At 42.4% G+C, this 12,423-nt stretch overlaps 1 non-coding gene across 1 annotated transcript; it reads left to right on the forward strand.

The window, feature by feature from the left end:
* Positions 1 to 8,245: 8,245 nt before the first annotated feature.
* Positions 8,246 to 8,317, forward strand: trnay-gua (transfer RNA tyrosine (anticodon GUA)). Its single transcript has one exon. It is a non-coding gene; the product is annotated as a tRNA-Tyr (tRNA).
* The last annotated feature ends 4,106 nt before the right edge of the window (positions 8,318 to 12,423 follow it).

A 12,423-nucleotide genomic window follows, 5' to 3' on the forward strand; every position in this document is an offset into this window, starting at 1 on the left:
ATTCCAAAGATTAATGACCCTCTGAGAGAAGAAATTCCTTCTTAAATGAAAAACCCCTAAATCTGAAACTGTGTCCCCGAGTTCTAGATTCCACCACGAGAGAAAACATCCTCTCAGCATCTACCCTGTCAAGCTCCCTCAGAATATTATTTGTCTCAATACGTTCTCCTTTCATTTTTCTCAACTCCAATGAGTATCGGTCCAACCAGCTCAACTTTCCTCATGAGACAACACCTTCATCACAGGAATTAATCCAATGAACCTTCTCTGAACTGCCTCCAATGCAAGTATATCCCTCCTTAAATAAGGAGACCAAAACTGTACACAGTACTCTCGGTGTGGTTTCACCAGCACCATGTACATTTGTCGCAAGACTTCTTTAATTTTATACTCCATCCCCCTTGCAATAAAGGGTAACATTCCATTTGCCTTCCTAATTATTTGCTGTACCTGCATGGTAACTTTTTGTGATTCATGTACGAGGACACCCAGATCCTTCTGCACCGCAGCATTCTGTAATCTCTCACAATTTAAATAATATTTTCCTTTTCTATTCTTCCTACCAAAGTGGATAACCTCACATTTTCCCACATTCTACTCTATCTGCCAAATTATTTCCTGGAGCTGAGAGACCCTGGCAGAACCTAAATTGAGCATCGATGAGCAGATTATTGCTTAGTGTGTGGTGCTTGATAGCACTGTTGGTGACATCTTCCATCACTTTGCTGATGATTGATAGTAGACTGATGGGGCGGCAATTGGTCAGATTCGATTTGTCCTGCATTTTTTTTATGGAGAGGGCACACATGGGTAATTTTCCACATTGTCAAGTAGATGCCTGTGTTGCAGCTCTACTGGAACAGCTTGGCTGAGAGCGCAGCTAGTTCTGGAGCACAAGTCTTCAGTACGAGTGTGGAAGTGAGCAGAAAGGCATGGAACTATGCTTAATGGGAAATATAGCCAAGTTAGGAATAGTAGCTTTGCTGAGCTTTGATTTTAAGTGGCAGAAACCACAATGAAATAGTTAAAAGTAAAGGCAGAGCGTGTGAGACTGTAAAGACTAGCCGACACTGGTAATTGCAAAGACATCTGTTCTTTATGGCCTGATTGTGTGACTCCCTGTGGTTTGGAACAAATGGACTCCTGTGAATCAAATGATGTCCATCCCTGTGTGGGTGATAAGGAGTGCTAGGCCCCTCTTATCTTCGTGAACTACCGCTACTTGATGTAGCTGCAGACTGCACGAACCACTCAGGAATGTACACCTAATAGAGATAGCAGGATGCACCGCAATTACTTGTCACAAGGTAGAGACAGACTCATGATCCATGTAGGGAGTGAGACTCGAATGATTATAAATGATTCCTATGCTCTTGCTAATTAGCTTGCTTGTCTGCTTTGTTTTATCTTGCTGGTACAAAACAATATTTTATTAGTAACAAGTATGTATTGAGAATGGAGTGTATTGGAACCTCAGTAACAGATGTACTGCATGTCACCACGTGGGTGAAGTCGAATTGTATCGCACTGATTGGTTAAACAAGGGGGTGTAGCATGAATCTTAATGTATAAACAGTAGTACCCGTATCAAAAAACTTCACTTACTCTAGTGGACCAGACAGACTCTGGGTGGAGTCAGTGTCATTGCATTAGAGTAAGTCAGCCGGCCAAATGCCCAAATAAAGTAATTGATTTTACCTACACATCCGACTCAAAATATTCACTGAACCAGACTGAAGGCAAAAATAACTCAGAATTACACTAGAGCCGGAATGTTGTTAGGGCCCATAGTCTTTGCTGTATCGAGTGCCTTCAGCTGTTTCTTGCCATTATGTGGAGTGAAGCAAATTGGCTGAAAACTGGAAGCTGTGATGCTGGGGAACTCAAGAGGCCGAGATGAATCATCCACTGAGCAATTTCTGACTGAAGATGGTTTCAAATGCTCCAGCTTCATCTTTTGCACTGACGTGCTCAGCTCCAACAAAATTGAGGATAGGGATATTTTTTGACCCTCCTCATCTGGTTCGTTATTTAATTGTCCACCACCATTCATGACTGGATACCTAGTTTCTCAGGGCAGTGCCGTAGGCCCAACCATCCTCAGCTGTTTCATTGATGGCTTTCTCTTCAACATAAGTCAGAAGTGGGAATGTTCGCTGATGATTCACAACTCCTCAGATACTGAAGCAGTCTGTGCCTGCAAGCAGCAAGACCTGAACAACATTCAGGCTTGAGCTGATAAGTGACAAACAACATTCTTTGATCTGATCCTGAGGGAGATATCCGTGCGTGGAGTGGCGGGATGTATGGAGAGTGATTCTGAAGAGGGTGTCTGAGCCTGGAGGGAAGAATCTGTGGTGAGTGGTCCTCAAAGGATGTCCGTGTCTGGAGATTTAGGATCTCTGAAGAGGGTCTCCGAGCCCATAGTGCTGGGATGTATGGAAAGTGATCCTGAAGTAGGTGTCCGAACCTGGAATGGCGGGATCTGTGGAGAGTGATCCTGAAGTGGGTGTCCAAGCCTGGAGGGCAGAATCTGTGGAGAGTGATCCTGACGAGTGTGTGTAGACCTGGAATGGAAGCTTTCTGTGGAGGTACAGGTGGAGGCCATTCATTCCCAGTATTTTAAAGAGGTTTAGCATAACTTATATGTTTTTACTCTATGCCTCTATTAGTAAAGCCAAGTGTCCTGTTTGCTCTTAGCTACCTTTTCAATCCTTCTCACATTGGTGTACATTGTCTCTCTGCTCCTGCACCCAGTTTAGAACTGTAACGTTTCATTTATATGGCATTCTTCCTTCCAAATTGTATCACTTCACACTTCTCTGTGTAAAATTTCATCTGTTATGTGAAAGCCCATTTTACCATTTTTTTTTAAGTTCCCCTGAAGTGTGTTACTATCACTGGCATTGGACAAAATTCCTGAGCATTCTTTGATGCTATCTCCATAGACAGAGCAATCTTTTACGCGAGCTCAAATGTAGGATTTTGTGTGTTTAGTATCTTATTTCACCCACCAATATAAGCACAAATATGTCACGTAAATCTTGTTCACTGCAGTCCCTGCTGCTGTTTGCTGCCTATATTTACAGGCTTTTATCTCAACCTCGTCACCATGTTCTCTAATATATTCAGGGGGCATCAACAGAGAAAATGTTCACCAAGCATGGCAAGTGCAAGGAAATGTTTATTTATGTCATTATGTCATGAACATAATATACACATTTTTACATGTGTGAATCATCAAGATATGTCTTCAGAAATGGAACCCTGTCACAATAAACACTGTCACCTTTCAATGTTTAGCAGACAGGTTTGACGGCCTGATGTGTGTGATTCCCATATTAATGTGTTTGTACAAAGTTCGGGGAAAGATGGAGATACAAATAATTTACAGGGAAATATTTTAAACATATTACCACATCTCTCACTCACAAAGATCTGCAAACACATGGATTCAGAAAGAACCTGAGTACAAAATCAGCTAAAATAAACACAGCCAGAGAGACTTGCGATAACCTGCAGCTCAGGGAAAGTACATGATGTTATGGAAGGGATTCTGTTTCTTTTGTTAAAATATTTTTTGAAGAAGTCATAATCAAACTGAATAAATGTAGGACCAGTTCTTTTTCAAGAGGGCACCAAAAGGACCAATTTGGCAACTATGTTTACTGGTTGTCACATGATTCAAGTTAAATATAGAACAGAAACCCTTGTAACCGGGAGAAATGTGGTTAGTGAAGTCAGTCAAGCCCCTTGAATGGACAACCTTGGCAGCAGCAGCGCAAACCGAAGACAGCAGAAAACTCACAACCTTTGGTTGTACCAGTCAGTGTGTTTTACCTGCTGCAGTGAGCAGCTGATAAAGTTAGCCTGAAGAATCGTCAAGGAAGGAGAGAAGACCACAACCCAGTTTGTTTTCCAGAAAATCTTTAAAAGACCCTGAGAAGTCCATTGAGTTAATTCATCTTGTCGCATGTCTTTGAAGAAGGCCTGCTAAAATTAATTCTCAATGCCTTCTGAAAAGAACTGTTCGAAAATACCCTAGTGACCTGTCTACGTATATTCGGAAGTTAGACTGTATTCCAGTTTTGGAGCAACATATCTCATCTGATGATTTCTTCAAAAATGAGCAAATAAACAGCCCAAGAGGTTGTTTTTGTCTGCAACAGAGTGCTGAATTAAAAAAAAAAATCCCTTTTATTTTTTCAGCTATCCGGAGTGTGTGTGTGTGTGTGTGTGTGTGTGTGTGTGTGTGTGTGTGTGTGTGTGTGTGTGTGTGTGTGTGTGTGTGTGTGTGTGTGTGTGTGTGTGTGTGTGTGGCTCGAAGACAAAAAAAAAGACTTTAAAAGTTGTTCAAGGTGAAAAAGGAACTTTTAAAATGTCCACCTGTGTGTTTATGCTTTACTTAATGACTAGTTAAAACTTATTCGACAATAAATGGATAAATTTGTTGTTCATTAAAGAAACCTGGTCAGTGTCTTCTATTCTGGGAAAAATAGAGTACATGACTGACTGTATCAGTAAGTGGGAAAAGTTAAAATAGATGTTGTGACCTGTGGAGAAGTGGGATGAGAATAAAGAGTGCCCTCCTCTGCCCTTAGTTGTCACAGCATTTGTGATCTGGCTCAGTAGCTTAATTGGTTCGAGTGTTTGTCTAATTATCAGAAAATCTTGGATTAATATCCTTGCTTCAAAAGTTTAGCTGTCAATCGTTTACATATGTTTTCTTGTGAACTTTAACTTTTCTTATGAATTTTATTCACAAAAGTGAACAGCTCAGTGGTTGCCTTTGTGAAGGATGTGAGTTTGAAATGGCTGTTCCTGCTCGTACAGATGTTCAGTGCTAATATTTCAACGGCAACTCAATCCGCTACAATTTCTTTGAGAGCAATGTGTTTGCAGTTGCATTTAACCTGGAAAACAGCTCAACATTAATCTCACTGAAGGAAAGTGTGACCGTGTTGTCTGTTTCAGAGTGTTTGTGTCGTTTTGTGTCTCTTTTAACCAAGACTATAACACGACGCAAAGGGGTGGGTTGATCCGAGGTTTAGAATATATTATCATTCAGGAGCAAGAAAAATCAAAAGGAACAAAATAAGAAAACCCAGTCTCCAGATTTGAGAATCTGTAGATCCACTTTGGGAAAGTGAATCAGAGCAGAATGAAGGGTGAACTGTCCGACTGCCCAGAAGAGATGAAGACACAGCTCAGTCAGCACGTTCCCCTGGTTTATGATGCTGGAACATTCCTCACACTGAAATTATTCAATCAATATTCATCTCCCAAGTCGGTCTGAGGCTGTGCCTCTCTGATCACGTGGAGTTAAAGCAATTCTTCCAGTCAGTTAGTTCAGTTGTCATTTCATGAGAAATTCGAAGTTATCATGACTTCGTCAGTGACCTCATGGTTCAGGTGTCTGAGTGATGTTAATCATGATGTGATGAATTGATTGTATGTTCCAGTCTTTCAGTGGTGGGTTTTCACACTGAGTTGAAACGTGTTGGACATGGTCTGGAAATGTTTCACACCGTTCCATTCCCAACAGGCCATCACCTGATGTGATGGAAATTCCATTTACTTACAGAAGCTACATTTCCATCATTGCACATCTGGCTGCACAGTCAGGATCTGAGCTGAAGGTGACCGTCCTGCCCAAATTTCCATAGAGGCAAAAAAGACATGTGATGGGTTACTTGCACAAAGCTGGGTGATGAGGTGTTTGAGAGGTTAAGATGATGGATTATTAATTCCTTCTGTTTTACATGTATGAGTTTGAATCCCATCTGCATCAACAGTTTATAAAATGTTCAATCCATTGTTTCTTCGTAATTCACCAGCTTTTGCAGAAAGTAGGACTTAAGCTGTTGCAGTACCTGTTAGAAAGATAGTCGAAGTTATTCTGAAGCCATCTTCCAATGTCATCTACATGGAAGCGGGATTTTAAAGGATAATATGTAGTTTTTAAAAGTCACTTCAATCTTACTCGAGTCTTTACAAAGAAGCCAGGTAAATCTTTGATGAAAACTCATATACATTTAGAGATCTTTTAAAAGCACTTCAATCTTGTTAATAAAAAGTCAGATATAAATTTAAGAACTCTGATAAGGCTATGCTAAAAAGTTACATACAACCAAGAAACAAAATACAACATTTAAAATGTCTGAACTCCCTCTGAAAGTTGACCCCTGCTGCTGCCGGTGTCTTCCTGGAATAGTGGAGCTGTTGTGTCAACAGAAAAGTCCTTCCCGAGCAGCCCTGAGCCAGCTGGTACCGGCTCCAATGCAACCAAGGTAAAAATCAGGATACATTATGGGCAATGAGCCCAAATTGCTGAACTACAGGTCCCTGTCACTTTAAAGAGTGGGCTGGTGCGATTATGATCAGAGGCTCCTTCTGAGCACATTTCGCACCACCACAACTTCCAGATGCTGGTGTTAGTGTGTGCATGTACCGGCAGTTGCAGTGCTGTTCAGACCCTCAATAGCAGTGAAAGTCTCAGTGTTCGCCGCCAATGGGGCTGTAAAATCCAGGCCAATATCTCACAGCCCTGTTAGATTTGCTCTCCCTCTGTACAAAATCGAACTCCACACAGTGTCTTTCACTCACTCCTGTTTCCAGCCCTGATGGTGCAGAAATCCCCTCTCAAAGGTACACAATCCAGTTGATTTCTGATCAAATATCTCCTTCCTCATTCAATAGAGGAAACAGAGACATGAACAGGAGTCAGGTGCAAGAAATTTTCACCAACAGAGCAAAGAAAGGCACCAACAAAAGTCACACCTACGTTCCAAATCATTTCACAGGAATATTCTTTCACTTGTTTTGTAAGATGACTGCAATAAATCTGAAAATGAGCACCATGAGGTTTGTGTTCACTCGTCACTTGTTCTCCTGTGTTTGTCTGTCAGGTTTGTAATTCAATTTGTATTGGATATTGAAGAGAATCCCTTTTCAAGATGATTGCACATTGTATTGTGTTTAAAGCAACCAACTTGTAAAATGGCAGATAATGAATGTTTCAATACCTGTGTGACCAGATTCTTCCAATGCTTTTCAACAGCTAGATTGATGATGCTTGTCATCTGTATCCTGTGGCGAATGGGAGAGGAGAATAAAAACATGGTGCATGAACAGGACAGACTGTGTAAAATGGGAGCACAGAAATACTGCCACCTCATTAAAAGTTAATGAGATTTATTCGAAGTCAGACACCTGTCCACAATGAACAAGTGAATACATTAATTGTCCACTTTCAATCTAAATGGGACTGAGGTTCCAACAGAGAAGTTTTCTGGAAAATACCTGCTGCAGTTTTAAAATTGATGAACTGGAACATCTTATACTAACTTTCAAATAACTGTAGTGATTGTATAGTTCTCATAGTGGAGAAAAGGAGTTGTTTATAAATAGAAGCAGAAAGACACATTTGTGGATTGGTGAATGAGCTTTATCTTTCTGAAATTTATTTGCCCTTTGGTTGCAGGTCACTGGAAATTCTTTTATACATTTCAATTGCAGCAGCAGCAGCAGTTAGCAGCAAAATGTCTGATTAATCAGAGTAGTGGGTCTGGGAAACACTTAAACAGCCGAGACCCTGTAAAACAGAACTCCAAGTAATAGTTTAAATAAGGCACTGAACTGACAGAGCGGTAAAGGCCTGCTCAGGTCAGGAAAAAAACCCGACACGAACCTGACAGAACCACATTGGACCCGAGCCCGACCCGGCCCGAGTATCTCCATTTATTCCCACGCCCAAACTAACCCGAGCCTTACCCGACCACCGGAATGTTCACTTTACCTACCTCCCGATTCCGAATCTACAGGAAGCTGCAGCATGAGCGCAATGACATCATAGAGATGCTCACTTGCTCACTGAGCAGACTCAGAGTTTCCCTCCTTGACGTCCCATACTCCCAGCTGAGGTTGGCTTTTCAACTTTTGACACTTATTAAACTCAACTTCCCAGCAGTGCAAAATTTAATACTTACTGTGTGTGTCACACCCGGACCTAGCCTAACCTGGACCCAGCCTGACCTGAACCTGACCCAACCTGATCCGAACCTGAAAGCCCGGAAGAGCGACCCGACACGACCCGAACCCGACACAGGTCGTCGGGTCCCGTCGGGTTCAGGTCGGGCAGCAGGCCTTTCCAGAGCGGAGGTCAGATGAGGATTGAATTAATTTCAATCACTGAATCTAAACAAGAAGTAAATCTGTCAGGAATGGAAGAGTTAGCTTTATCTGTGAGCTTGTGGCGCAACGGTAGCGCGTCTGATTGTAGATCAGAAGATTGTGTGTTCAAATCACATCAGGCTCAGTTACGTTTTACAGCAGCTCAAGTTCCTGGATTTTATCTCAGAAGAAAGTTCGTTCTTTTGGAATGTTCAGTGAATGTTTGAATTTCAATATCAACTTTAATAGATTAAAGTCCTGATTTCTGGTTCTGTTCCATTTCCATGCTCAGTTCTTATTTCACACTGTTTTATATCAGAACAATGTTTCAGGGATGTGATGTGTCCATTGTTTGTGCAATCGCTCTGTCACCCAGCGTGAGAAATAAAACACAAACCGCCCAGCGTGCGGCTCAAACCCATACCTGGCTCTGTCTATAGGCCGCTTAGTTCAGTTGGTTAGGATGCAGTGTTGATAACAACAAGGCTGTGGATTTGATCCCCATGTGCGCTGTCACATGGTCAGTCATTAATCTGACACATTTTTGTAACACTTAAAATCAAACTTTTAGATGCAAACAAGTTTACATAAAATGTCAGAGGAAACTTATTTTGAATAACATCCATTGTATCTTTGTCACTGGTCTGGAGTAACACAGAATTCTTTCCAATTATCTTCCGTTTGCTGATAAACGTTGAACTCGTGGCCTGTTCTCGTTAATGGTCACGAGCAGCAAAAACAGACAGAGTGAGTCTGACCCCCCAGAGATGTGGAAAAGGCTTCAGTTTGGGACAAATGCAGCAAATCAAATGTTCACCCTGCCCCGAGAGAGTCAAAAACTGGGGGAAAGGACACAAGGAGATAGAGAATAAGCTAAAGCAGACAATGTAAATGTCTCCCATCCTTGATATCTCTCTATTCCAATCCAACCTTCAGAGTTGGGTAAATAATTTCAGTGTAAATTGTGCAATTCGAGAGTCAAAACTAAATGGCGATGCAGAATAAAGGAGAACTGCCAAAACCCCAGATTGAACCAGGGATCTTCAGTCGAACACTCTCCCAACTGAGCTATTTCAGTCTCACAGGCTTGGGATGATAAGTGGCATGTAACATTCGCACCACACAAGTGCCAGGCAATGACCATCTCCAACAAGAGAGAATCTAACCATCTCCACTTGACATTCAATAACATTACAATCACTGAATCCCCCACTATCAACATCATGGGGGTTACAATGGGAAGCCATACAAATAACGTGACTAGAAGAGCAGGTCAGAGGCTTGGAATCCTGAGGTGAGTAATTACAGTGCAGCTGTTGGCTCCACCCCAGGGGCTGAATTTGTTCTGTAAACTATGAAGCAGCTTCTCTCAAATCCCAGGTTTATGATTAAATCCTCTTACAAAAGCCCCAAAGTGTGATATATTCCTCTCACTCATCCATGACTCCTGACTCCCCAAAGGCTGTCCACCATCTGCAATTCACAAGTCCAGAGTGTGATGGAATACTCTCCACTTGCCTGGATGGGTGCAATTCCAACTCAAGAATCTCAACATGATCCAGGACAAAGCAGCCCGCATGATTGGCACCCCATATACAAACATTCACTCCCTCCACCATCGACGCACAGTGGCAGTCGTGTGTACCGTCTACAAGATGCATTGCAGCAATGCACCAAGACTCCTTCGACAGCACCTTCCAAACCAGCGACCTTTACCACCTGGAAGGGCAAAGGCAGAAAATGCAGGGGATACCACCACCTGCAAGTACCCCTCCAAGCCACACATCATCCTGAATTGGAACTATATCGCCGTTCCTTCACTGTCGCTGGATCAAAATCCTGGAACTCCCTTCCTCACAGCACTGTGGGTGTACCTACCCCACATGGACCGCAGTGGTTCAAGAAGGCAGCTCACCACCACCTTTTCAAGGGCAATTAAGGATGGGCGGTCAATGCTGGCCTAGCCAGCAACGCCCACATCGCATGAATGAATGAATAAAAAAGTGAAGTATCCCTTGTGTCATTGTTTTGGTAGAAAATATAACCCTGATGGAATTGCCCCTCCCAATCACACCTCACTTCACAGAACAAAGAAAATGGAGAAAATTTATGGCACAGACTGAGACCATTTAGCAATCGTGTCTGTGCCAGCTGAAAAAGAGCGATCCAGCCCAATCCCACTTTCCAGATCTTGGGAATGGGATCCGAACGGATCTCAGAGCTCACATTATGTGAATGTTCTATTGAAGTATTGGTCAGCTGATATACCAGGGGAGATTCACACTGTTAGACACGGTGTGAAATACATTCAAGTATTTATAAAACATTACAACATGTGAGGAATATTCCCCATTGCTTTCTCAGCACTGATGGATTGTGAAGTGGGAGACAGCCAGAAGTCCCATTGGTCCACACTGACCCTGAGCTGAGAATGAAATGAGACAAAGTTCAGACTTCAGCAGCGAGATGCTGCAGAGAGGTAAGAGTCCTGAATCAAGGAGAGACTTTCTCATCCTGCTGTTGAATCTCATTTCAAACACTCCTTGAACTCTCTGCCGAGGAATTCAGAGATGGAGAATGCCTGTAAAATCAGTCTACAAAGGAAATGAAAGACACCCACCGTGGGGCTCAAATCCAAAAACTTGAGATTCAGAGATTCATGCTTTCATTGACTGAGCTCACCATGCCTGAGACAGTGTCCCTGTCCTGTCTGTTATTGGACAGTGCAGCTGTTGGCTCCATCCCAGGGGCTGAATTTGTTCTGTAAACCATGAACCAGCTTCCTCTCAAATCCCAGGTTTATCAATAAATCCTCTTACAAAAGCCCCAAAGTGTGATATATTCCTCTCACTCACCCAGAATAAAAGTTACATCTTTTGCTCCTTTTACCTTCCAAACATTAACTTCTATTTTGCTCAGCATTTATTTCTCTCTCCTTTTTATGTTGTGCATTTCCTAATAAACATTTCATTTCAATTATTTATGAGGGATGAAATGAACAGAAGAGATTTTCTGCAATGGTACCAGGGGTGTGGGACAGAGCGAGTGGTTCGGATCTGGAATACACTGCCTGAGTGTGTGCTGGAGGCAGATTCAATCGTGGCTTTCAAAAGGGAATTGGATAAACACCTGAATAGAGAAAATTTGCAGGGTTACAATGAAAGGGCAGAGGAGTGGAATTAGCTGATTTGCTCTTGCAAAGAGCTGTCATGGACATGATGGACTGAATGGTCTCCTTCTGTACTGTAACCATTTGATTCCTTGATTCTAACTCTGTCAAAGTTGTTCTGAACTTGCTCTGCTCCAAGGAGAACAACCCCAGCTTTTCCAGTCTCTGCACATAACTGAGGTTATGAGGAACCATGGGGAACCCACTGTAAACCTTCCTCCAGACAGAAATACAACTGTTCACCACCATACTGTGACCCAGCTGTTCACATGATTTGGATGTGGGGACCAAATGTAGTATTTCCAAGTTTGCAGATGACACAAAACTAGGTGGGAATGTGTGTTGTGAGGAAGATGCAAAGCGGCTTCAAGGGGATTTGGACAGACTTAGTGAGTGGACAAGAAAGTGGCACATGGAATATAATGTGAAAAGATGTGAGGTTGTCCACTTTGGTAGGAGAAACAGATGTGCGGATTATTTCTTAAATGGTAAGAGATTAGAAAGTGTAGATGGACAAAGGTGCCTGGGTGTCCTTGTCAGTAAGTGACTGAAAGCTAACATGCAGGTGCAACAAGCAATTAGGAAGGCGAATGACATGTTAGACTCTATCGCAAGAGGATTTGAGTACAGGAGTAGTGAAGTCTTGCTTCAATTGTATATAACCTTGGTTGGACTGCACTTTGGAATACTGTGTGCAGTTTTGGTCCCCTTACCTTAGGAAGAATATCATTGCCATCGAGGGAGTACAACGAAGGTTCACCAGACTTGTTCCCGGGGTGGCGGGAATGTCCTATGAAGAGATTTTGGGGAAACTGGGCCTGTATTCTCTAGAGTTTCGAAGAATGAGAGGTGATCAAATTGAAACTGACCATGTATTTAAAGGGATAGACAGGGTAGATGAAGCTATTTCCTCCGGTTGAGGAATCTAGAACCAGGGGACACAATTTCAACATGAGGGGAAAGTCAATTAGGACAAAGATGAGGAGAAATTTCTTTACTCAGAGGGTTGTGAATCTTTGGAATTCTCTACCCCAGAGGGCTGTGGAAGCTCAGTCATTGAGTATGTTTAAAGCAGAGATTGA

This window comes from Heterodontus francisci, unplaced genomic scaffold, assembly GCF_036365525.1.
Source record: "Heterodontus francisci isolate sHetFra1 unplaced genomic scaffold, sHetFra1.hap1 HAP1_SCAFFOLD_58, whole genome shotgun sequence".
Lineage (NCBI taxonomy): Eukaryota > Metazoa > Chordata > Chondrichthyes > Heterodontiformes > Heterodontidae > Heterodontus > Heterodontus francisci.